The 27,561-nt window shown below is 40.5% G+C and overlaps 1 protein-coding gene across 6 annotated transcripts in view; it reads left to right on the forward strand.

Annotated features, from left to right (window-relative positions):
* KANSL1 (KAT8 regulatory NSL complex subunit 1) overlaps positions 1-27,561 on the forward strand; it is a 173,330-nt gene that overhangs the window by 14,933 nt on the left and 130,836 nt on the right. For 4 of the 6 annotated variants that reach the window (XR_016281887.1, XR_016281888.1, XM_089531940.1 and 1 more), the window contains exon 1: positions 11,533-12,476. The exons of the other annotated variants lie outside the window; for them this stretch is intronic. The gene's annotated coding sequence lies outside the window, so the exon portion shown is untranslated. Of the gene's footprint in view, positions 1-11,532; positions 12,477-27,561 lie in introns of those variants that run through there. 6 annotated transcript variants of the gene reach the window in all.

Consider the following 27,561-nt stretch of genomic DNA (forward strand, 5'->3'; position numbering starts at 1 on the left):
GTGATAGCAAATATGCTTTTCTTGGCAAAGAAGTACTAATGATTCCTTCATTTTCAGAATACAGAATCATCAGTATGTGAGTTTCAGGCCGTTCCCTGTGCTCTAGATATTAAGAGAAGGTATAGAGGCATTAATGTAGCCAGTCCAATACACACACACACACACACACACACACACCATGTATCAGTTCATAAATGTTTAAGTAATTATAGATTGTCCTCTTACTGCTGACTCACCCCCCCCCCAATTGTATTTACATACAAATTGTATTTACATACATACACAGCTTTGTGGTGGTGAAGCTGCCTTCTGTAGCCCTACGCTGCATACATAGAAGACAGGTAGACACACCTTGGTGTCCTTTAACAGTTGTCTTTCTTTACAGATAAAATTGGCTGTCCTAATGTCTGCCTTGTATTTGAGGGCTTACAGAATCCACCTGTACAACTGTGGGGAGTAGTGAACTCCAACCTCTGCCTACCTCTATTTCAGAATCCTCTGCTAGTCAGACTGCAGTGGTAGTAATTTATAAAGAATTATAAATGAGGCAACTTTGAAAACCACCTGTGCTGCAGTGGCATAGGCAGTTTTATTGGTAACTCCACCCACAATGCCTTTCTCCCAGGAATGTTGACCCTCAGAGTGAAGCAGAGCAGGTGGCACATCTTATACCTTTCAACCCCAGGTAGCAGGCCATCAAGCTTTAATGACGGATGCTAGAAAAATAATCTGTGGCCTTTTGTACACAAAGAATATGCTCTACCACTTTTCCTTACTCTCACTTTAGACTTCCATGATGGTGCTTCGCTCCTCCCATTGAACATTTCATCCCCCCATGCATTGTTATGCAGAAAACTCTTCTTCCCTTTCTTGTTTTCCGACTATAGAAGAGGAAGTCTGTTTCAAGCCACCTTTTCATAACCCAAGCCATATATATCTATACTGGGCTCATAGGCTGTTCCTTATCTAAACAGAACATTTGTTCTATCACAGCTCCTTCCTTTTATAAAAAACATTTGGCTTCTTCATAATAACAAACCCCATCAAGCCATGGTTATACTTCTCACTACTTTAAAAAGTGCAAGAAATACAACATTCTCAGTTATTAAAATGTTCTGTCTTCAATTTTTATGTGCATGTTTATTGAGAAGTAACTTACACTTTTTGAGTGGAGCTTAATTCCTTTCTAAATATGTTTAGGATTTCAGAATAGTGTTACATCTTGGTTTAATTTTTACATTTTATTATGTTGTTGCTGTGTGCCTTCTACAGTTTCTTTTTTGTATTGTTGTCTGTTGGTGGAATTGCCAAGTTTGTTCTTATTTAATTTATATATTGTCTTGATTTATCTTCTACAATAAAATTACTTTACCAAAAAAAGAAAGAGGTCCCTTATAATGTTCAATCGAAATATGTCCTCCTGTAACATCAAACCATTAGACCTGGTCCTACCTTCTGGGGCAACAGAGAACTGCATGGAAAGAACATATTTTACATCTAGCAGTGCAAAGCAAATGCACTCATGCTCCTTTAACTATTCTAATAAACTTTTTGAGGGCTTAGCAGGAAATATTAGATCTCCCCCCTTTTCTGTAAATGTAAGTCACTGTGCTTGAATGGATGGAGAATTTGAATTGGCAGCGTGGTATACAAAATTGTTCTGCGTCAGTTATAGGTTTATTCTACAGGTCCCTATTTCTTAGACTCTGTATCTTCACCTGAAAAATGGAAATAACTCTGGCCTACTCTACAGGATTATTATGAAGTTCAGGTAAAAATTGCTGTGATGTGATTAAGAAATTAAAAGTATTGTATCAAATGACAATTCACCAGTGAACAATAACAAGTGAAAACAGAATTCCAGCTTGGGCTCAATCTTTAGATAGTACTGAAAAACCAGAACAGAAATAAAAAGCAGAAGTTGTTAAACTTGTTAGAAAACTACACCCCTCAGGCAAGTCTGGCAGGAAATAATGCTACTGAGCATGATCAGTAGGCTCTGGATCTAAAGGATTATACATAAAAAGTCTGTCCTTCTGCAGTGAGCCATCCCTCTCAGCCTATCTTTTTTCCTGAAATTGGGACCCAAGGCAGTTAAAAAATATTTTTCAAGGGCCAAAATTAAGAGCATAGAAATACTATGTTAACCTCCACCCCTGCTCCCACATTAAAGGCTCCTTTCATTTCCAACCAATGACTTGCCCAGGCTGTTTGAGAAGGAGTGAAAATTATTTTGACACGATAAGTGTTTGCACGTCACTAAATCAGGGGTCTTGGATTACTAAACAACCACATGAATAGGTCCCCCTTTGCTTCTCTCTTAATGAGAGCACACAAACAAACTAGGAAATAATAACTTCTGAACCTGGGATTATGATTGAGTGTCCGTAAACCTGATTTCATAAAATGACTTTAAACCAGTAAACATAAAAAAAGGAAATACAGATTTATAACATAAAATGTAACCATACTACAAGATTAGTAATACAGTTACACCACAGAAAATATAACTGGATATTTGCATTTGTAAACTTACTATCCTGTTAATCAGATAAATTTATTTCATTTTACATAAAGCTCTTGAGTAACACCTGTTGTGCTATCTGCTTGCCATGGTCATAATTTAGTTTATTGTGTCCTGTTATTTCTTTCTCCAAATCTGGCAACATGAATTTGAGCCCTGCAAACCACAAAATAAATAGATGTTCCTTTGGGATCTTCTTTTTAATGAGTTGAAAGCACCTTCAATACAGCCCAGTTGATGGAGTTTGATTTTATCCCAAGGAACTTTCCACCAGCCTAGTATCTTTGCCCTCTCCCCCTTCCCTGCTCTGTCTCTCATTTGGGGAAGGGACTTTCATTTCCTTTGTGGAATTGCAGGCACTATTGATTCCCAGGGCTAATGTTTGAGAAGATCCAAATGTCTCTTTGAAGTCTGCCTGGATAGGGAGTTTCCTTTTGCAACTGAGGGCACCTTGTGTCTCTATTATTTGGCTCTGTGTAGGCCATTTTATTTATAGGACTTGATTATACATCTTCTACCTAATGTCCCCTATGGAAAAAGGTGCCCTATGGAAGAGGTACCCTAATGCATCACATACAATATTTTGGGATTCTATGAGGGGGTAGCAGTGTTATTTTTTTTAAAAAGGAACTCAACAGTATCACTGTTAGTTTTTAGTTTAATGAGTAACGTTTAGGATATTATTGATTTCACAATCTACCTGATGTTGCTGACTGAAGTTTTGAACCATCAGTGATTCAGATTCTGTTCAAGAATCTAGGAACCAGGGAGATGTTGTTGGATAATCTGGCATGTCCCAAGCAGTGTTTCTTTTTGTAACTGTGCTGTTATGATTCTGTCTATGGAGATTTCATTGAGATGTTTTGTTAGTCAATTTGCAATTGCTCCTAGAGCACCTATCACTACTGGAACCATTGCTGTTTCTTTCCCCAGTGATATTGAATATCAATTCATAGGTCTTGATATTTCATAATATTTCCCCCTTTTTGTCTTCAAATATGCTGTTCTCCATGATTGACACATCTATAATCCAAGCTTTCTTTTTCTTAACCACAGTTGTTGTTGTTTTTACTTCTGTTAACTTTCTAGTTAAGATGATACATTCTAAACTATGAGATTCTCCCCTGATCTATTTGATCTTTCTCCACATGGCTATCTTAATCTTCTTAGCCAAGCTATTAGTATAGTATTGTGGTACCTCATTTTCCCCAGTTAGGAAAAGGTTGTAGCCCAGAGACACAACCCATATGCAAAAGGCCCCAGGTTCAGCCCTCGGTGTTTCTTGGTAATAGTGGAAAAGACTCCTACCTGAAACCCTGGACCCAGCTTGCTACAGGCTTGGAAGTGATCTGTCCACTCCCTGAAGCTTGGCTCCTTTCCCAAAACTCCAGCCTCCAGAACTGGGGAGAGCTTGGTTGCAGTTTGACTTCCAATTGGGAAGTTCCAGGTGAAAGAATCTTGCTGTTATCTCTTATCTTAGGTAAGAGATAACAGTTACTTTCCCCACCACACCCTGCTTTTACTCTTCTTTGGAACTGCACATGAAATAGGAGAAATTATCACCTCTGTCTGATTTCAGATAACATATATATAATGGAATCTTTCTGGAGAAGGAAATGAGTATCTGGAAAGGACAAGGATAGATGACATCAGAGGAGGGATTCCTCTCTCATGATATCACCCAGCCCACCATCGTGGACTTGGAAGAATCTCCCTCTTCGCAGCAATCTTCATTGGCATTCTTGTGGTAGTCAGTACTTTACTAGGTGGACTAATAGTCTAGCTTGGTTTTAAGGCAGCTTCTCATCTTCCTAGACTTCTCTCTGCATAATGCTTGATGAGTTCTGCCACTATATTAACTTGGTAAATTGTGACAATTACTAATTCTTGGGTGGATTTATTTTATGCCCACTGTAAAGATGGAGTAAATAAGATGTACATCTAATTTTGCCTATTGGAGCATCAGTGTAACAGGCGGAGTGAGGATGCCAGCAATTTTCTGGCAATCTATAAACTTCAGTCACATAGCATTTGAACGATGAGACAGGAAATCTTGACTTGAACAGGTATCCTATTTGATGGAAACTGAGTGCTGTGGAAGCTAGTCCCCCGTCCATTCATTGGTACAGTAATATAGGAAGCCTCAAGTGATGTGGGAATGGCTGGTTTCTGTCTCCTTCCATTGCCATTCTCACCTCCACCCCGATGTTAAGTGGGAGTAAGGGAGGAGTGACACTGAAGGCTCCACCCACATGACCTGGAAAGTCTTATAGTACTGAAGGTGTCATGACAAAAACTACATGGCTTCCAAGCTGGTAATGTAATGCTAGGAAAAGCATCATGCAGCCTTAGAGAAGCCACTGTCTCTAGCACTGCCAAGATTATTAAACTTCAAGTTCTGAAATGCATGGGGTAGAGTATGGCAGTTATGGGGTAGTACCTGGCAGGTCAGAGGGTTGGTGAGATGAGGGGAAATCCTACAGACAAATTGAAAATAAAAGTTTCAATAAGTAGAAAATGCACTGTATTTCCCAATTCAAAGAACAACTAGGTCAATGGGATTGGAGATTTGGGTTATTAGGTTGTGTAGAGAGGAGAAAGCAGTAAAACAGGGGAGGAGAAACTCTCAGACATTCAGGCAGGGAGTCTGAAGCTTTCTCTTAAGGAATTTTTATTAGCATACATTTAAATAAGTCTTTGCTCTCATCTGTAAGCATTTCTAATAGTATTTGTACCATTTTAAAAATAAGGTTTCTCCCCCCCGCCCTCCAGCGCTAGTATCTTCTTAGAGCCATTGCAAGACACAGTATAACGCAGGTATATTAGAGGTATTTTATTTTTTCTAGCTATAGAAAGGTAATTTAATAATTTTGTAATGCATTAATTCTTCAGAGCTTGCCTTGATTGTGATAATTTTGTTAATTTATAAAGTTTTCTGTGGCAGCTTTCAGCTCAATGCTTACAAAGTCTGTATTTGGTCAATTATTTGTTGTTTATTGTGTGCCTTCAAATCATGTCTGGCTTATGGCGACCCTAAATTGAACCTATCATATGGTTTTCTTGGCAAGATTTGTTCAGAGGAACCAGAATTAGTATTTATAAAGGGAGTGTGCTGCAGCTTCATATTGTTGCAGTAGAAAGCACAGTGGTAATTTTTCTTAGTGATGCTGTTATTGCAGGCGGATAATGCTTTCAACTGTGGTGTTGAACAATCCTAACTTTCAGAGATGAGGGATGAAGTCTCATTGTAGAATATGTTTAAGAAATATTTGCTTCAGAGAGCAAAGGTTTAAACTGGGATATATAAATAATCAGATTGAAAACAAATAACAAGGTGGTAGGATAATGTATGGCATGCGGAATGAGATTGTTATGGTGAGGAAAAACAAGGTGTTGAGCAGATGGAATAGTAGGCATGATCTGGAATAGAGCTTGGAAAGTAATTTGTTGTTGTTGTTGTTATTTGCTGTCAGATTGGTTTTGACGTATGGCGACTCTGTTAATGGGAGACCTACAAGAAACCACCATCATCAACTGCCCAGCTTGCAAGCTCAGGATTGTGGCTTTCCTTATTTGAATCTGTCCACATGGTCATCCTCTTTTCCTAATGCCTTCAATTTTATTGAGTATTATCACCTTTTTTTAATGAGTCATGTCATCTAATGATATTTCCAAAGAAAGATAGCTTCCATTTAATAATTTTGGCTTCTAGAGGGAGTTCAGGCCCGATTTGCTCTCAGATCTATGTAGGTGTCTTTTTGGTTGTCCATGGTATTGGCAAAACTCTGCTTCAGCATCACATTTCCTATCAGCTTTCTTCAGTAGCCAGCTTTTCCAACCTCGTATAGAAGTTGGAAATAGAGAGAAAGTCATTATTTTGGTTGGTACTGCACATATTATTTTGGTTGGTACACCTGAGCATTCATGGTGAGGTGTCAGATTTTAAAAGTAGTATTTAAGTCCTGCCTTAAATAGGAGTAGGACTATTAGAAGCACACAAGTCTGCTGAATGTGAGAAACGGACCTTATCCAGAAGCAAAAGAGCAGAGGTGGGCAGAGTGTGGTCCTCCAGATGTTGGTGAATTGTAGTTCCCATCAGGCCTAGGTGGCAGAGCTGGTGGTGAGGAGTGTTAGAAGCTGATGTCCATCAACACCTTCAAGGCCACATTTTGCATACAGTTGCCACAAAGATCCTATCCAGGTAGCTGTCTTCTGTAGATCTTGGTGATAATTTTCCACCTGTAAGACTGGGACAAATGATGAATTTTTCTGAGTTGGTTCTTGTAATCAATCTCTAGTACCCATGTTGCTAGGTGAACAAATCTAAAATGCCTCGTTCAGTATAGACCAGGGTTGGTAATCAAGCTGGCCGTCAAATTCTGGTTGAATTGAAAGTGGGTTTGATAGGTGTCTCTTATTATAATGGATGTACCTTATTTGAGGGCTGGAATCTTGTCCCTTATAAGGTTGGCAGTTATCCCTTATTATAAGGGATGCTCCCCATTTGAGTGTTGGATACCTTTTCCTTTCCTATATTTTCAGGTGTGGGACCTTCATAAAGACAGAAGTATGTGCATTGTGTAATTTACAAATGTGGTCAATATGTTGATTTTACAGAGAACTACATGGCTAGGTTAACTGAAATCAATATTTCCATTTGGTATTTAGGTCAAACACAAACTTTAATAGCTACTGTCATTAATTTTGACTGTCCCTTGTTGCTGTTTCTGCAGCTACTTGTTGCTACTTGCAAGATTCACCAGCCTAAACCAGCACAGGCAATGGTAAGGAATGCTGAGTGTTGCAGTCCAATATCCGGAGGCCCAGACACTTGGTATCTCTAATACAGACCAACCTGTTCATGCCTTTAGTTATTTGAGTAAATTATATTGTTGGCTCTCTGCCACTCATTTGTCCAAAGGCCAAGATTTTTGCTGCATGAGGGGCAACCTTAAATACTGATTTGTGTCTGGTCAAAGCTTATTTCAGGAAGAGAAAAAATGTACAGTGTTATACGCAGGCACGCTTTACGTGGTCTTGAGCGTATGTGCTCAAGCTGCGGGGAGCGCACGGGGCGCGTGGGGCTGCACATCCCATTCAATTGAATGGGCGTGCGTGCCCATGGCGCCTCGTGCGCCACCGTGCCCGAGCCCCATTGTTTCCAATGGGGCTTGAGCATAGGCGGAATTCGCCTTACGTGGGGGGAGGATCCGTAACGGATCCCCCACGTAAGGCGAGGGCCGACTGTATGTAATGTGCACTCCAGCCCCACATTTATAAAGGTTATGAACTGACAATTATTTTGATGAAATACCAGTTTAATGATAATCAGTACTCTCCTCAAAACAGGTCAAATCTAGCAGACCTTCCATGGCACCCTGACTTTTCTTGAGACCTAAACTCAATGTTCTTTCATAAACTGGAGCTGCAGTAGAATGGGTGAAGAAAGGTGCAGTCAGTTAGATTTAGTCATTTGTTGTTAACTGCCCTCGAGTCAATCTCGACGATAGCAACCCTGTGAATGAGACATCTCCAAGACCCTCAGTCCTCCGTTGTTGTGCTCAGGTCCTGCAAATTCATACCTGAGTCCATCCATCTAGCATGCAGCCTTCCTCTCTTTCAACTTCCCTCCACCTTTCCTAGCATTATTGTTTTTTTCCAGTGAGTCCTCCTTTCTCATGATGTATCCAAAGTATGACAGCCCCAGTTTTGTCATCTTGGCCTCCAGGGAGATCTCTGGCTTGATCTGCTCCTTTGGGTTGTCCACGGGATCCTCAACACTCTTCTTCAGCACCACTTCTCAAATGAATTGATTTTCTTTCTATCTTCTTTCTTAACTGTCCATCTCTCACATCCATACATGGTAATAGGGAATATTATGGCATGTATGATTCTAACTTTTGTGCTCAGATGTATCTTTGCATTTTAGATTCTTTTCTAGTTCTTTCATAGCTGCTCTCTCCGTTCTTAATCTTCTTCTGATTTCCTGGCTGCAGTGCCTGTTCCTATCAGTGTTTAATCCCAGGTATGAGAATTGCTTTACTATTTCTATTTCCTTGTTGTCTAGGTTAAATTTGTGTAGATTCTATGTGGTAATTATTTTTGTTTTCTTTATGTCCAACAGTAGGCCTGCCTTTGCACTTTCTTTCTTGATCTTCCTTAGTAGTTGTTCCAGGTCTGTGAGCTTTTCTGCTAGTACTTTGGTGTCATCTTAGATAGTTGAAATTCCTTCCTCCTATTTTCCTTCCTCCTCCTTCTGTGTCCAGGCCTGTTTTTCTTATAATATGTTCACTATACAAGTTGAACAGATAGGGTGTGAGGATACAGCCTTGTCTGACCCTTTGCCAATTGGGAACCATTCTGTTTCTCCATGTTCTGTTCTGACAGTAGCCTCTTGTCCCGAGTACAGATTCCTCATCTGGTGTGTTGGCACTCCCATGTCTTTAAGGGCATTCCATAGCCTTTCTTGATCTATGCAATTTAAGGCTTCTATAATCTATAAAGCACATGCTGATTTTATTTTGGAATTCCCTCATGCTCTCCATTAGCCATCGTATGTTTGTAATGTGGTCCCTAGTGCCTCTTCCTTTCCTGAACCCCGCTTGGACCTCTGGGATTTCTGTCTTCATGTATGGTTGGAGTCTATGTTGCAGAATTTTGAGCATAATTTTGCATGCATGGGAGATCCATGCTATAGTCCTCCCAGTCTTTTGTATCTCCTTTTTTGTGGATGGAGATGTATATTGACTTCTTCCAATCTATTGGCCATTGTTTTGTTTTCCCTATCTGTTGACATATGTTGGTTACTACTAGAGTTGACTCTGTCAATGTGGTTCGCAGCATTTCAATTGGAATATCATCTGTTCTTGGAGACTTGTTTAATATCTAGACTTGCCATTTCTCTTATTGCAGCTTCCACCTTACTTTTTAGAATTTTGGGTTCATCTTCATATGGCTCTTCATTCCATGTGTCCTTAATGTTGTCATCTCTTTTATATAACTCTACTGTGTATTACATCCAACATTTTTTATTCCTTCCTGGTCTTGAATTATGTTATTTTTATTGTTATACAGAACCCTGGTTCTTGGTTTGAATTTTCCTTTAATTTCCCAGATCTTGTGAAATAGATATCTTGTTCTTCCCTTTTTGTTGTTGTCTTCTATTTCTCTGCATTGGTTGTTGTAATATTTTTTAAAAATCTTTCTGCACTAGCCATTCTACTGTTGCATTCATTGTTCTTAGTTTGTTCCTATTTCCCTTTTGTTCTTTTCTTTTCTTTTTCTTCTCTTCTTTTCTTTATTGCTTGTAGTGTTTTATTTGTCATCATGGTTTTTTCTCTTTCTTTTTGTCTGTTGAAAGTGTCTGTCTGTGTTCTTTTTTATTATGTCCTTGGCTTCAGACCATAGTTCCTCTGGTTCTTGGTCTATTATGCTTTGTACCTGAAACCTGTTTATGTTATCAATAAATTCAGTTGAGATATTATTTAGATCACATTTAGTCATAAAGTACTTAAATTAGACCCTCAGATATCAGTCCAACTTAGATGTCAGTCCAACTTAGATACAGAAAGATTATTGCCATTGATTCCAGTAGGATTGTGCTCCAGGTGTGTATAAATCTTTTTTTTTTTTAGACGTTTAGATGTAAATAGAAAACTAGCCCATTCATCTAAAATGTTCCTGTGTGAAAAGGAAAGGAATACAAGGAGGGCTATAACTTAATTTTGCTCTTCTTGTGTATGCACATGTTGTGTTTTTCACACCTGTGTATAATCTACAGTTTATTCACAATATTTGTTTACTTTTCTTCTTTGAATATTGACATTGCTGGCTTAATAAGGAATAAAATGAGGGTTATAAGTAAATTTTGCTCTTCTTGGGAATCGATTATATCCTGCAATTCATTCCCAAGCATTTTCTTACTTCTCTTCTTTGAATATTGGTGTTGCTGTCTTCATAAGGAATAAAAGGAGGACTACAACTTAAATTTAGCTCTTCTCGTGTGTGTGCATGTTGTATTTTATCCAGACACAATTATATTCCGCGATTCATTCCCACTGTTTGTTTACTTCTTCTTTGAATCAAAAGAGGGCTTCTTGTGTATGCACAGGCTGTATTTCTCTGATTATATCCTGCAATTCATTCCCAAGGATTTGCTTCTCTTCTTTGAATATTAGCAATGCTGTCTTAAATAGGAGGGGTATAACTTAAATCTCCTTCTTCTTTCAGTTTATAGAGGTGCCACAAGAGATCTCTCTTTATATTTGCTCTTCCTGGGTATGCGTGCGCAATGTTGTGTTCAGTCCAGACACGATTATATCCCGCAAATTCATTCCCACTTACAGTATTTGTTTACTTCTCTTCCTTGAATATTGGCAATGCTGTCTTAACCGGAGGGCTATAACTTAAATTTCCCTCTTCTTTCAGTTAGTCTTAGAGGTGCTACAAGAGATCTCTCTGTATACTCGCTCTTCTTGGGTATGCATGCGCAATGTTGTGTTTAGTCCAGACACATCCCGCAGATTCATTCCCACAAGGACAGTTTTATCCGTACTCTTTTAACCTCGGTCTCTCTCTCTGTCTCTCTTTCTCTCTCTGTGTTTCTTTTTTCCTTCTTGCCCATTCATTCCTCCATCTATTCCTCCCTCAGCTCCCTTCTTCTCTGGTGCGTGCACCGCCCTTTTTTTCTAACTTGCCTCCTTTTCCTCCTCCTCCTCCTCTTTGAGGACTATACAGTAATTTCTCCTCCTTCTTTTTAGCTGCATAGCTTGGGTAAGGCTTTTTAGGGGGAGGGTGGAAAAGGAGAGAAGAGAGAAACAGAGAGAAAGGAGGAAAGCGCAATGCTCTGGAGAAACCAGAGGTGGCGCTGCCTCTTCCCCTTTCCTCTCTCTCTCTCTCTCGTTTTCACGTCTATATCTATATATCTCCCTCCTCTTTTTGCTCTCCCTTCCCCCTGCCTTGCCTTGCCTTGCCTTGCTTGCCCGGTGCATTCTCCGATTAAAGGGAGGAGGAGGAGGAAGAGAGGGAGGAGGAGGAGGAGGAGGAGGGCAGAGAGAGAAGGAGCCCAGCCGCCATTTTTCCCCTCTCCTTCCCTTGAACAGAAATTTAGCAGCAGGGGAAAAACACACACACACACACACACACACACACACACCAAGAAGAACAGCAGCAGCAGCAGCAGCAGTGACAGGGTTGTTGTTGCTGCTGCTGCTGCTGCTAGGCTTAGGCACAGCCGAGGAGAAAGAAGAGCCGCAGGGGGATTTGTTGCACCCTGTGCCCCACTTTGGAGGAGACCGAGGAGGCAGCAGAGCAGACCCTCCTTTGCAGTAAGAGGAGGAGGAAAGGAAGAGGAGGAGGAGGAGGAGGAAAGGAGGCACTGCAACAGCAGCCGCTGCTACTGCTGCTACTAAGGGTGGGAAGAAGGCAGGAGTATCCTTTTCTCCCCCTCCAGACCCCTTCTCCTCCTCCTCCTCCTCCTTCTCTCCCTTTTTTAGATTCTTTGGGGGGCGCTTGGAAAAGGAACAAAAGGGGGGTCCCCTTTTCCTCTCTCCTCCTTCCCTCCTCCCCGCAGCCCTTTTTCCTGCCCGCCCGCCCTCTTTGCAAGGAGCAGGCGGGCAGGGAAAGGGGAGCAAGGACTGGGAGCTGGAGGGGGAGGGAAGGAAGGAAGGAAGAAAGAAGAGAAAGCAGAGAGAAAGAAAGAAAGAAAGAGAGGAGGAGGAGGAGGAGGCTACTACAGCGGCGCCACTAACAACACACAGCCACCGGCGGGAACAAGAAGAAGAGGGCGACAAAGAGGAAGAAGAAGAGGATTGTTTCTACTGTTCGGCTCTCCTTGTTTGCAGACTGCGCCCTTTGGGGATTTTTTAAAGAAGTGTTTTTTACATATTATTATTATTTTGTTGTTGCACTGGGCCCGGATCCGCCCGGACTCTGCTCTCCGCTCCCTCACGTGGTAAGCCCCGCCGCCGCCGCCGCCTCTGCTTCGCCTTTTGGTGTGAGTGTGTGTGTGTGTTGTGTGGTTGTGGCTCTCTGCTCAGTGCCTGGCTTTTCCTCCTTCGCCGTCTCGCCTCGCCTTTGTTAGCGCCCAGGAAGCCCCAGGCGGGCAGAGAACAACTTCTGTGTGACCCCCTTCCTACCTTCTTTCCTTATGTCTTTCTTTTCTTCCTTCCATTCTCTCTCTCTCTCCCCCTCTCTCCCCTTCCTTCCTTCCGTCCTTTCTCTTCTTTCTTTCCTTCCTTCCTCTCTCCTTTATTCCTTCCTTCGTCTCTTTTCTTTCTTTCTTTCTCTTCCTTTTCCCCTCTCTCTCGCCTTTCTTTTCCTTCCTTCCTCTTTCTCCTTCTTTCTTTTCCTTCTTTCCTTCCACCCTCCCTCTTTTTTCTCTTCCTTCCTAGCTTCCTTTCCCTTTCCTTCCTTCCTTCTTCCTTCCTTTCCCTCTCCTTCTTTCCTTCCTCCTTTCTTTCCCTCCCTCCTCCCTTCCTCTCTTCTTTCTTTCTTTTCTTTCTTTCTCTTCCTTCCTTACCTCCCTCCCTCCCTCCCTTCCTTCCCCAGCCCCCACCTTTGCCCTGGATTCCCTACTCCGCCTTATACCTTTTAATTTCTAATCCCCAAACGTAGCAAGTTCTTCCATTGGAAAGGAATTATTATTCCCTCTTTCTCTCTCTTTAAAACAACCCTAGTGATTTCTCTGAAGAGGCCAGCCACAGATGCCGGCTGAACGTCAGGAATAAGCTCTTCTGGAAGAGGGCCACAGAGCCTGAAAAACCCACAAAATACCCCTCTAAGAACGAGGTGCTGAAACTTGGCTTCCCCCGCGGCGCCTTCCTCTCCCGCCCTCAGTGCCAGGCACGGCTAGCTTCCCCTTCCTCCTCCTCCTCCATGATGGGCATTATTTATTCTCCTTGCCCTCCTCCTCCTCCTCCTTTGGGGGTAGCAGCCAGCACTCCCCACTCCTTTGCTGTCTCCTACCATTTGAAAGGCACTTTCTGCTTTTCTCCCCCCAAGTTTAAAAAACAAAAAGGTCCACCCCAAGACTTTGCAACCAGGTTGCAAAACAGATCCTGGTCCTTAGGATCGGTTAGGGTTTAATACATGTGGGATGGGAGGGAAAGTCCTGAAGGACAAGGAGGGAAGGAAGGAAAGATAATTCCACCCAGTTTCTTGTTGTTGGCTCTTTTTTGGGGGGAGGAAGAGCAATGGAGGGTGTGGGTTTGACTTTGTTCAACGTTTGGGAATAGAGGCGACAGACTGACCACTCCCGCCAGGGTCACTTTCCCAGGCCTAGGAAAAAGCACTTTGGATAGAAAGGGGGTGTTTATATCATCCACAGGAACAACCTCCTCTTAATCTTTTTAGGTTGCTCTCTCTAGAAAACTAAAAAGGTTAAGAAGAGGTTGTTCTGTAGAACCATATTTTATATACACACGCACACACACATACATATATAAAACTAAAAACAAGCAAGAGTGGGGGGAGTTTATATCATCTAACAACCTCATTTTAATCTTTTTACTTTGATCTCTCTCTCTCTCTCTCTCTCTCTTGAAGAAAACTAAGAAGATCAAGACATTCTGTAGAACAAGGTTGTTCTGTAGAACCATGTAAACTAAGAAAACAAGCAAGAGTTTGGGAAGTTTATCATCTACTGAACAACCTCCTCTTAAATCTTTTTAGTTTGCTCTCTTTCTATACATGTGTGTGTGTGTAGACAGAGAGAGAGAGGAATCTGAGAAGATTAAGATGAGGTTGTTCTGTAGAATCATATATAATACACACACACACACACTAAAAGCAAGCAAGTGTTTGGGGAGTTTATATCGTCTACAGGAACAACCTTGTCTTAATCTTTTTAGTTTGCTCTCTCTCTCTCTCTCTCTCTCTATATATATATATAATGAAGAAAACTAAGAACATTAAGATGAGTATCTGTAAAACCATATGTGTGTGTGTGTGTGTGTGAACACACTAAAATAAGCAAATGTTTGGGGAGTTTATATCTACAGAACAACCTCGTCTTAACCTCTTTAGTTTGATAAATATATATACACACACACACATAAATTTTAACTAAAAAGATTAAGACAAGGTTGTTCCTGTAGACGATATAAACACCCCAAAAACTTGCTTTCCCACCTTAAAAGGAAAAAAAAAGTCAGTTAAAATACATGCTCTTTTCCCCTTTTTTGTCTTAATCTTTTTAGTTCTCTCTCTCTCAATATATATATATATGTATAAAACTATAAAGACAAGATTGTTCCTGTATGATATAAATACCCCACTCTAGCTAATAAAAGGAAAGCTGTAAGTAAGTTAAATTTTGCTCTTCTTGGGTATGAAGCACATGTGTTTTTCAGTCATGTTTATATTCTGCAATTTATTCCCAGTGTTTACTTTTCTTTTGTGAGTATTGGCATGTGTGTGTGTGTGTGTGTGTGTGTATATATATATATATATATATATATTAAAAACAGTGGATGTTTTTTAATATAAAACCAACAACCACAACCCACCCGAGTTTGACTCTGGGAAACTGGTGTTGCCTATTCTGTGCCTGTGTGCGCTTCAGCGAAGTATTGCGGCTCCATTGCAATTGCAGGGGGAGGAGGGAAGGAGAAGAGAGGCTGGTTTCTGGTGGCGCCACTTTAAATTGAAGCCTCCCCCCTTCTCTCCTTCCTTCCCTCCCTCCCTCCTTCCTCCTGGGCCTCTGGCAGCCTCGCAAGTGGGACCTGTCTCCCTTCTTTCCCCTTTGTGTCGTGTGTGTTTCCCCTCCCTGTAACCTATTCATGAAAGGCGCTGGCCTCCCACTTTTACTGCTCTCTTGCTCCCATTTGGAACACAGTCCCACTGCAGCATTCCAAACCCTTCCCCAGTTTTCCATTCTGAAATATCTTGTTTCTCTATGTGTGTTTGTGTGTATATACCATGCGTTTAGGTCCTCCCCACATTATTATTATTATTATTGTTGTTCTAAAAATGCAGATTTGGCCACCAATGGTGGTTTCTAAAACTAGCTCCCTCTAAGATCCTGGGGGAGAGGGGCGTGGGTTGGACGGCTTCACCCAAACAAACTCTTAAATAAGGTTCAGGGCAGAAATTACATAACACTTGTTTTGCATAATCTTTTATGGTGTGAGGTTTCCCCCTCTTTATTATAACAGGGACTGAAATTATTGGATTGGGGTGTAGATTTAAGATCATGCCTAGGCTGATTATGCCTGTAAACCTGTCACCTTCTCCCTGACTATCTATTGTTGGTTTTTTCTCTGAAACCTTTGTGTTGTGTAAAGATACTTTCCCCCTCCCCTCCCTTGGCTTGAGCTATACAATAGCTGTCTCATTTCCCCATGTGGATTTGTCCCTGTAAGCCTTTTTAATGTCGCCTGACTGCCCTTTATGACCAATGATGTAGAATTGGTGGGAGTGTTTTTATTCTTAGAACAAACAGTAGACCATTTCGGTCCACTTTAAGTGTTTTTCTTTTTCTTGAAGACGGTCTTGTAGAACGTGTTCCTCTGAGGGTTGTTTTATATGTCCTCCTTTTTCTGAGGCAGTGTTAAGTGGCCTTTGATATAAAACCTATTTGGTGCTAGATACTTTTATTTGTTGATGATAATGTGAGAGGGAAACTTATTCTGTAGGTTAAACCGGGAACAGTTTTGGTCTCTTTCTCCCAAGCAGTTGTGTCATGATGACATGTGATGCTTGCTCTGTCTGATACATTATTCTAAAAATAAGGCCTAGGTAAAAAAGCTCTCTGTCAGAAGTTAAGACAGTGTTGTGAAAGTAGGAGAGAGTACTTTGGTTGTGACACACTGACATTTTAGAACTGGTAGCAAACCAGTTCGTCCTTTTTAGCTTATTTATCCAGCTTCCTGTGTGTTTTAATGAAAATACCGAACTCCTAAAAAGAAAAATAAGATAACAGTGCTGCAGTCCTACACACTATGAACAGGATACTAGGCAGTAAATCACGTGTTACAGTGCATGACTTGGTTCTGAATAAACATGCATAGGATTCAACATAGGATTACAGTGGGCGTTTGTGCTCTGAAGCAGTTGGTGAGCGGTGGCTCTTAACACCAGGCAGGCATATATTTAATAAAATGGTGTTTTGAGATACGTAGTTCTAAGAAGGTTACTTGATTGAGGCTGCTTTAGCTCATCATAAGGCCCAGAGGACAGAACTGGAAAACCACCTCTGAATAATCCTTGGCTGAGAAAATGGTATGAAATTCATGGGTATGAAATTTCTGGGATCAGCATAAATCGACAAGCAACACACACACACACAGGATCCAGTGAATTCAAGAAGACCTCCTTCTAAATAGAAATGGGTAGGATTGTACTGTTATAATTTGTTCTACATTAGAACCAATTGCATGAATGCATAAAGTGGGACTAGTCTACAAAACCTTTTGCCACAATAAATTTGTTTAAAAAGCCAGCAGATGGCTTCCCAATTGGAATTTGTTAACAATATGACGCTGTCTTAGATGTAAAGCTTTGGTGCTCAATATCAAGTCAGCACTAAAAAAAAAGCTAAAATTGGCACATATGGTTAGTTGTGGAAGAACAATGAAAAGAAAATAGGGCAAAGCTTTTCCACATTTAAAGTGGTATGTGCATTTTCCCAAAAGGGTCTGACGCAGGATGCCTCTTTTTCCATCGTGTTAGAATATGAAGAGTGCTTCTATCCATGTCGTCGTGTGGTTTTGTAGGCAGGTAATATGTTGGCGTGGTTCAGTTTGTTTGTTGATGCTCTTATTTTTTTGAACAGTGTTCTTTATAATTGTCCTTCCCATAAAAGTGCTGTAGCCTCTTTTGAATCTGAAGTTTTTTAAAAAAGTCCTCATACAGTAGGTGGCCCTTGTGTTTTCCAACTATATTGTATTGTAGTCCTCTTTTTCTTAGCATTGGTTATGGCCATGGCAACTAAGAATTATGGGAGTTGTAGTCCAACATATCTGAGAGCATTAGGTTGGGGAGGCTGAAATAGATGAAGTAACTGTTATTGTCTATCTGAGCTGCAGAGTTCATTGGCCTCCTTCTGTACCATTCTAGCTGCGTTGACAACATTTTTGATGAGGCTGGGTAGAAGTGCATTTTAAAAACAGTTAAAGCAGCATTTGATTGGGTAGATCTGTTGCATGGCACACACATCTGTTGCAATGTTGTCAGATGGCACAATCTTTGGACTTAATGTCTGTGTATATATGTGCCTTCAAGTCTCTTGTTATAGCAACCCCATGGATTTTATAAGGTTTTCTTAGGTAAGGAATGCCACACACAAATTGTGGCTCATATCTTGTTTTGATCCCATTGAAAAAGGGTTTTGCAACACTTGGATAAGAAATCTGTGACGACAACTGTTGTCCAGAAAAAAATGATCCTTTCTGCTTTCTTTAAAAAGTTTTTCATTCATATTTTACTGTAAGCATAGACAACTGGTTGTCCAGAAGCCCAAGTCCAGCTTTGGAGAGGGCCTTCCACGTGACCTTCCTTTCCTATCAGGCGTTTTTGGTTACTTTCTCAACAGCTAAGGACAAAGGGCCCTTCTTTAATTTGCTCCTCTCCAATGTGAACAGAAACTGAAGGGTTGGCAGAGCTGTTCCCTTTGTTATGTACCTCCTCTTCCGCATTGGGGAGGTGCAGCCACATGGGAGCAAGTGCCCAAAGCACAAAACCTCCCCAGCATGAATAGCAACAGAGGAAGAAGATTTCAAAGAGCCCTGTGGTTGTGTCTGGTCTAGTAGAAATGATTCAGTGAGTGGAAGCCATATCTCCCCTCCCCAGTGTTTATTTCAGAACTGTCAAACAGAAGATTTGTATTCTACTGCCACAGAGGTCAGAACTGCATCTTCAGCCACAGGAGGGTAGATTTCAGTTTAGTAGACAGGAACAAGTTGTCTTGAGGAATGGTGACAGTGGGCTCTTATTTTCTAGAGGTCTTCAGACAGGATGGAAAAGACTCTGATGGAAATGCTCTAACACGGTGCTTTTTAGAGGATCTGTTGTGGGGAACTAGAACTTTCTTTTGTAGTGTAGTGTGCCCCAATGCCCAACATTATATTTGTGGCCACTGGCTACAGCTGTTTCTTCCCTGGAAACTTGCCAGGGACCAGCTGCCTATGACTCAGGGACGAGCATTGGTCCAGGAACCACCTCTGAGTAGCACTGCTCTGGCCGTACATCTCCTGCACCAAGTGGTGAATGGTCTGGAATACTCTCTCCAATTCTTGTATGTTTCTTTGATTAATTGAAAATAAACCTCCTTAGAGAGTTTCCTTGATGAGTTTTTAAAATGTTAAACATACACATGTATATTTTAAAATTTACCAGCAGCTTTTCCAAATAGAATTCTGTGCAGCAGATGCGTGTAATGCTGTTAGAACTGAATTCCTAGAATTAAAATGACAAAACAGGATTAAATAGATCTCTGCAGAACAGCAAAGCAGGATTTTTTTTTAATGAGCATATAGTCCAAATGCCACATGAAAGGAAGACGTTTTCAGTGGTCCTCTGAAATACAGGGTAAGAACAGAATTGAGATGATTCTAGAGGTCAAGCAGTGTAGCAGAAGGAGCCAGACCAGTTCCCATCAGGGCAATGTCCCAAATATATATTGAACAGAGGTGAGAGAATGAAGCATATGTGGAGTGAAAAAAGAAAAATGGGTTGTAGCACTAGTTGTAATAACTTAGGCCTAGCCTGCGCTTGTAGAGTGAATTGAATTGCTCTCCCAGATTAAAATCTACCTGCAATAGATTGCAGGTAGAAACACATATACTAGTATTTAGCACACATCTTGCTCTGTTGTATTTTTCCTTCCAGGTAGCTTTCTGTGTAAGGGAATCTAATTCCCTCTTACCCCTATATATATGCAGATCAGTTCTTAAGATGATGCAGGTCTTCTTGGTCTGCATTTCAAATGCATGACATCTCCGGTTTCTAAAATAACAATACAGTCAGCCTTCCATTTTCACAAGGGATCCGTTCTGGACCCCTCCCCTGTGAAAATGGAAACTCGCAGATATTCAAGCCCCTGAATGGGGGCACATGCCCATGAACGGCTGTGGGTGCACCCTTTGGGCACGCGCCCCATTTGAACCCCCTTCATTTGCTTTTCACAAGTAAGGAAGGGTCACAGATCTCATGTCTGCGCAAAGAGAGGGGCAACTGTACCCTTTTTCTCTGCAGAAATGTTTTTGCACTTTTGGGGGGGTCTGCTTGTTTTTTTTTAATTAAAATTTTATATGAAAAATTATCAGTAATATGGATAGAACATACCCAACAACTGGAACACTAACCCATGTTGTTTGAGAGCAGAAAATGTGTAAATCTCATATGAGTTCATGTTAAAATCTTGTTTATGTGGGCCTTTCCTGGTTCTTTAATTATGGTGACTATATTTTTGTATTGATTGTTGGATTATTTTAGCAATATTATAAATACTTTTTATTTTGTTTTTACCTGTTTATTTAATATGAACCATTGTGAATAATGAAATGTTTTCATGACAAAGTTCCTTGAAGACCATATATATGTTTGAAAGGCAAGAACCTTAAATAGCACCTAATCTATAACTTTAAAATATTATTTCTGTTTGATAATATGCATAGCTATCCCTATGTGTTTTGTCTTTTAGATGATTTCAGGTATTTTATTCAGGTGTTTATCCCTAAATTCCACCGATGTGTATATACATATCCCCAAATGTGTATAATTTGGAGGCAGATCATCTTTACCCCTTAGAAATTGGTACCAACTGCTTAAAAGACCATATTCTCAATTCAGACAGTTAAGATATGCCTTTGTCTTAAAGCAGGAGTGAGAAGCCTAGAACCATTGCAGAAGCACCAGGCAACATGGCCAGTGTTAAAAGATGAGACCTTTATTCCAAAATAATCTGGAAGACCAGAGGTTCCCCAGCTATTCCTTAAAGTGTGTTATAGGTCCTTGAAAGTAAGCTGCTATCTGTTCTTTGCTAGTCATTCTTGATGACTAGTTTTGTAAGTATCAGCCAGTATATTTGTCTAAGTGAAAGTAGCTTCAGACTTCTGAAGAAAAATAATACGCTGAGCTCACTATATTAAAGAGGTGTTGAGTTGGGGAATTTTTGAGGATGGAACATTCAAGAAGCTGTGTTTTGTTTACCACAGCCACTTCTAGTTCAAATGCAATCAAAGGGACATTTTTTAGTTGTTAAGCAGTGTGTTTTCCCCTTGTCCAAATCCTAAAATCTTTAGAACTGTGACACAATTGGTGGGAGTAGTAGAAGACTTCAAATGTAAAAGCTGCTTTTACAAAGACAGAGTGGTCTGTTGTCTCCCATCTTCAAGGATTTTGCACACTCATTACAACAGATCTGAATACATGAGACTCTTTACTCTTGTGAATGGTGCTTGCCATTGGGTTCTGTTGTGCAAGGAATGCCATTCTTGTGAGGGAGTGGGAACAGCTGTGGCGTTGGAACTAGAACTGGAATTGCTTTCACCACAAAATTTAGACAATCTTTTGTTAAAGCAAATATTGTATGTTGCCTGGGTGGGACTTCATACACTGCTGATGTAAATTACTAGACTGTTTTAGTTTAATGTATTAACTGTGTTGTATTAGAGTTGACCGTGCTACCTGGAGGAGGCTGGTGTATGCTCATTCCTGAAAATACTCTCCATAAATCTGGAAAATGATTATTATAATTGACTACTTATAAATAACTCAGGCATAGTGCTTAGATACATTTATGGACTATTGGTTTTTGGCCTAGTTTGTCTGATTGGGTTGTCCTGATGCAGAGGTGGGGAACTATTGGCCCATCTGGTCTATAACTCTGACCAGCCCCACTAAGGGCTGTCAGTGATAAGGGATTGTGGGAGTTGTGGGGGGACCATCTGGAGAGGGTGAGGAGATGAGACCCTCTTGATTCTTCTGGATCTCTCAGGGTTTGACACCTGGTTTAGAGATTGTCAGGAGTTTTCCCTGCTTGGATGTTTAATTCCCAAAGTGTGTGTGTGTGTTGGGGGGGGGGGGGGAACAGTAATGGTAGGTTTCTTACCAAGTATGTTATGGAATCACATAGCATTCTTGGTCATCCCACCACCCTTTCTTTTTTTCTTTAAATGTGTGCCTGAAAGAGCTGAATGAGTTCATCTGAAGTTGTTGTGTTTGGTGTTTGGTAATATGTGACAGAATTTGAGTTTTTCTTCCTTAGGTACCAAACCTAAGGAATGAGGTTGGGCCAGGTTGATTTAGGAATGAATTGGGCAAGGGTCACTATGAACAAGCACAGTCTGAGTGAGATGGAAGTATTCTTGGTATATGCATAGTCTAAATGGGAAGGCAGTAGGCACTCAATGCTGGATGGTAATGCACTCTTCCCTAAAGGATATGGTTTGAAACTTTTCTCTGGAAATTTTCCTTGCTGCAATACGTTTTACTGTTATCTGGATGTGTGTCCTAGGTATATTGCTGCTGGAATAACTGTCAAGAGTTCTTAGTTTCCAACTAGGCCAGTTGTTTAAAGGGACAGTGTGGACAGTTCTGGGCTTCATTATGTGTAAAGCAATATACTATATTGTGATGGAAGAGGGGTAAATGGGTTAAAATACAGTATAATTGCAGCCTAAACTCTGGGTGCTGTTGTTACAGAATCAAAATGTGTGATGCTAAAGGTTTAGATGAAAACAAAGTTAATGTCTATTCTGGAGCAGGATCCTTGACTTCTGTACAATGGTTTTTTTAAAAAATAAATAAATTGTGTGGGTTATTTATTGCCTAAGTTGTTAGATGTCTCAAGGGCTCTTCCTTTGTGACATTTCCACAGAAAGTGGCAGTGAGCAACTGAGAGGCTTCAGAACAGGTCTGATGAAGTAGCTAAGGATATAGTCTGGGAAACGTATGCTTCAAATCAGTCTATGTCTGTGAACTCACTGAGTTGTCCTAAACCTTCTCTACTTTAGTCAGTTTCCTGACTTGCATGATTTTTGTAAGACTGCTGAAACATTGTGTGTTAGTCACTTCACACTTGAAAAGCATTACATGACATCATAACCTGAATCTCTGTTTTAGATATCTCTCTTGAGTATGGGCCATAGGGTTGTAGCAAGACAGATGGCCTTTTCACTTCTGGCCCCCTACATATGGAATGCTGTTCCCAGTGAGGCCTTCTTAACCCTGTATCATTAAGTTCTTGTTTTGTTTAGATGTTCCTATGCTTCTTTGTTCCCCTATGTGCAACAGGCTATACTTGTCTGGTTTTTGTATATCTTATGACCACTGTGTACTTTGTTCTTGCTCTTTTAAAAATATTGCAAATGTTTTATAATTTTTTTGAACTCTTGGATATTTTATTAGTAAGTCACGTTGAGTTATTTTTTTTTAGGAAATAAGGCCTCTACGATTTGAAGACGAGATGAAGATGCAAAGTGTATCTACTAGGTTCATCTAGGGCAGAAATGGACTGCCAGAGGCTGAACTGTACTTTTTACCATTCTTCACCATTAAGTTTGTTGGCTCAAGTTAACGGGAGCCAGCAGTCCAACAACAATCATGGAGAGCCATGTGCTCTTGAGTCCTGGTATGGAATGGGAAACCGCTTATTTCCCTGACAAGACAGTGAACAAGCTTTAATTATGAAGCCCTACAGCTTCATGCACAGCACATACTTTCCTTGCATTGCAGATGGTTCCAGGTTCAATTGCTCGCATATCCAGGGCGGGCTGGGCAACAGTCTTGTCTGAATCCCTGGAGAAGTGCTTTCAGTCTGAGCTAGACAGATAAAATTGTAAACCAGCTCTCTTTGTTCTGAATGTTACTATTATTAGTTCATTTTGCCTATAGCCTGAGTTTCCAAAACTAAAGAAGCTGATCCTTTTTACAAGTTACTTTTACCTAATTAAACCGTTACACTCTTCAAAGTGTAAGCCTTATTCTTTTCATACCTCTAGTACATAATGGTGGCCTTACTTTTGTCTTCTATTTAATGGTACTCACTGTTGGCTTTAAAACTCCTGCGTTAATGTCCTGATTGGTGTTTGTGCAAAATACAGTGCACCCTTTTTTTACACGGGGGATCCGTTCCAGACCACCCCCCACGTAAAAAAAAGTATGCTCGAGCCCCATTGAAAGTAATGGGGATTGTGCATGTGGTGGTGGTGTGGCGGTGCGCGCGCCTTAGGCGCACACCCCATTCATGTGACTGGGACGCACCTCCCCCTTGCGCCCTGCATGCTCCCGCACGGCTCTCTCATGGCTTTCAGCATATGCTGAAAGCTACATATAGTGCATCCGCATATAATGCGGGTGCACTGTATATCTCATTATAGAATGAGTTCCTTACATTCTGCCCCTCTATTTCGTATCAAATTCTAAGTTAGCTATCCTGAAATTACTGTATCTTAAACCAGGGTTTTTCAGCCTCTAGTTCTCCTGCTGTTTTGGACTTCAACTTCCAGAATCCTTTACCACAGGCCATGCTGACTGGTGTTAGGGAAACTGAAATACAAAGCAGTTGGAGGATAAAAGGTTGAGAACCACTGCTTTGCCCTTTTGATTGGTAGTAAATGTAAATGTAAATCTAGTAGAAAATATATTGCACTATCAAGGGTTTCAGAATGTTCCAGATTGTATAATGGTGCAAGGTCAATCCATTTTTGACGTACCAATTTAGTCACCAATTTATTTGTTAACCCTTCTAGCAAGTAAATACATCAAAGTGATCTACTAGTTGTCTGAGAAAAGTATACAGAACCTTGGAGCCATTAAAATGTTTGCCACAGCTTCCCAGAATTAATTGATCTGTATTGAATGCAGGACAGCCTTTGATCTATTACTAGTCTGGAAACCACATGGGGGATGGGTACCAGCTGCATTCCTGTGCAGTTGAGTGAATAACTATGACATTTCTATCCCAGTTTTCCTTTAAGGAGCCCAAGAGAAGTGACCTGGTCCTCCCCTTCAGATTTTATCCTTGTGTATCCTGGCAAATTGAGTTAGGTTGAGAGAGGGTGGCTTTATAGCAGAATAGGATTTCAGTCCAGATTTTTCTAGTCAAGCTCCAACACCAATGAATGCCCCAGTGGGGAAGAATCTGTTGCCCTTTGGATGTTGGAATCCCAGCTCCCTTTAGCCCCAGCCTCCATGGTAAGTCATCAGAGATGTTGCAAAGTATATTCCATTAACATTTGCAGTGTTATTGGCTATAACATTGCCCATTGTACTGGTGGATGAGAGAGGGAGAAGATTCTGGGGTTGCTGAAGTAGTAGGAAAGTGGCACATCTTTCATCATTTTTTCACTGTGCCCAGACCAGAAAAGTGACAAGCCATGTAAGAATCTGCAGTTTTGAATACATTCAGGAAAAGATCTTGGTACAGCAGTTGATTGTACAAAATGAAGTTATCTTCTCAAAGGTTACTGTGTGAAGAAAAGAGAGGTTGAACTCTGAGGTTTGGAAATTGTACAAATGTGCTTCCTTTACTGCCATGTAGAACGTTTATCCTGTTAGTGAGTGACAGTGCATGTCCCTAGCCAACGAAAGGAAAAGGATTATTCCTATCTTTTTCTTTCTGACTCCAGCTCCTCTACCCCCACATTTTTTTGAGATTCATGCTGATACATTAAAATATGTACGTAGAATATAAGCATTTGTATGAATCTGTGTTTTGGTCTTCAGGAACATGTTAAGAGACTGTTGTAGACAAAAGTAATTTGTACTACTTTTTCCTGCTGTATTCACCAAAGTCTAAAATAACACTGATAATGTTAGCTTTGCTCATTATGACTAGTTTCTTTTGTGCAGGAAAGGTGTTAATATTTCTCTCAAATGGAATTGTGGCCTACCAGACAGAAATGCCAGATTCCTGTTGTCAACATTTCCATGACTGTGCCCTTGTTTCAGTTAAATTTGCCTTGATGAAGCCTGTTTTTCCTTGGGTTGAGTGTTGTTTATTATCTGCTTAGCATGGGCAGGGACCAGGTTCTCTTACAAACTAAGGTTGGGGGTAGAACCCTAGAAGATTGAAAACAAATCTTCCACTTAGTTCATGTTAGCTTGTGGGAATGAGGTCTTGTCTACTGTTGTTAACAATTCTTTCTAGACTCTATAGTCAGGCAAAACATTTATTAGAACTATTAGGCCAAGCTTTTGAAATTGTGAGATCTTGGGCAGTGATACTCTAAGATGCACTAACTATTTGGGTTTAGGATTAGGCAAAAGCCCATTCTTCTGCCAGAAACCACTTCTGCCAGCACATCTCAAGAGCACTTCCAACAGGCTAGTCTGCTCACAGAATGGCTTTTCTGACTAGTATCTGCTGTAGGAGATACTAGCAGAGAAGAGAAGAGGTGAGGGCAGAGTGAAGATAGCATCAGAGCCAGGAGCATAACAATACAGTCATCTCTCCCTGTTTGCGAACTTGGGATCTGCGGTCTTGATTACTCATAGTACACCAAATGCCAAGCTAAGGCTTGAGACAGGAATGCCATTAATCGAAGTGAGAGCCTGGAAGCTGATGATAAACTACTGGTTAAAAATTCAGTTCTCTCCAGTGAGTTTAACCCCATTTAGTCCTGATAGATAATTTTGTTTCACCATGGAAAAAAGCGGTAGAACTTAAATTGGCTTCTTATTGACTTTCCTTTATTCTTGTTATCACAAGCTAAACAAATCGTCACTCAAAGAATAAAGGATATGGAGTTCCAGAATGAGCTTGGTAGACTCCCACAACATAATAGAATTTGGATAAATAAGGGAGTATGGGAACCTGCAAGTTATCTTAAGTTTAACAGATTCAGTGAAGTCCCCATAACAGAGTGCACTTGTCCATGCAGAGAAGTAGAAATAGAATCTATTTCACAGGTACTATTACTCTGTAAATTCAATGAGGATAGCAGGTCAATTTATATTGCACCCTGAGTAGAAAAATGGCCAGGGCATCAGATAATTTCTGTGTGAAATATCTGTTTCAGGATTTAAACCCTTATATTACATGTAGAATAGCTATATTTTGTGTTGCTGCAATGAAAATAAGACAGATTCAGATAAAAAATTTCTCCCTATTTTATATATTATTTTATTATAATCATTTTAATTTTGAAAGTTTTAATGGAAAATTGTCAGAAGAAATACAAATTTTGTACTCCATTTTAATTTATTTTATTTTATAGTATTCTGTTGTGAGATTTCTATTCTTCTGGCTTCGCCCCAAATGGGGCACCAAATTGGGTACTGACAAAATCACTGTGTCACTTTGAAGCCCATTGCTGTACTTATGCACTGTGCCTGGTAATCTTTTTAAACTTTCCTGGTCGTCAAAATATGTCTATCTACACCATGCTGCCCCTTAGTCAGCATGTTGCCTCTAGACATTACTGTAAAACTACAAGGGATGTGGAGATGACACTTTAGAATGGACATAGTAAAGCTGGCATCCCTAAAATACTGCTGTTGCTTCACTGGTAATTGTACAAAGTATGTTAGCATATTTTATTTACATGTAATCATGAAATTTACAATATCACAGGGGAGTGTTTTTATATTATTTTACTTTATTTTATTGTGTGTCACTTGAAATTTATTGTTGCACTATGTATTATGCTTTGTACTTTTTAAATTTTGCTGGTCATTGACCAAATAAAATATATGTATGTATTGAGATTACTCACAGATAGCAAGCGGGGAGGATACAAACTGGCTCGCTGGGCACTGAGCCTTTGAAATCAATGGGACCCCAATATTGGCGCGTGCGGGGGGGGGTCTGAAATGGATCCCCCACAAATTGGAAGGGATGACAGTAGGTCTGGCACAAAGTTAGACCAATGCAAATGTCGTCATTGTGTGCCTTCAAGTAGTTTCTGACTTACAGCAGCCCTAGGGTAAATTTATCATTGGCTTTTCTTCCAGGCTGAAAGGGGTTTTGATTCAGCATGGTTGGCTCAGTTAGCTCTTGGCCATTTAATATTTTCACTTTTAAGGTGGGAAGATGTTTAAAATGTATGTGTGTTTGGGGAGTGTGCTTGGATTTTAATGTCATAAATTCTAAT

Source organism: Sceloporus occidentalis, unplaced genomic scaffold, assembly GCF_023333645.1.
Source record: "Sceloporus occidentalis isolate IW3139 unplaced genomic scaffold, rSceOcc1.0.p SCAF_7, whole genome shotgun sequence".
NCBI classification, from domain to species: domain Eukaryota; kingdom Metazoa; phylum Chordata; class Lepidosauria; order Squamata; family Phrynosomatidae; genus Sceloporus; species Sceloporus occidentalis.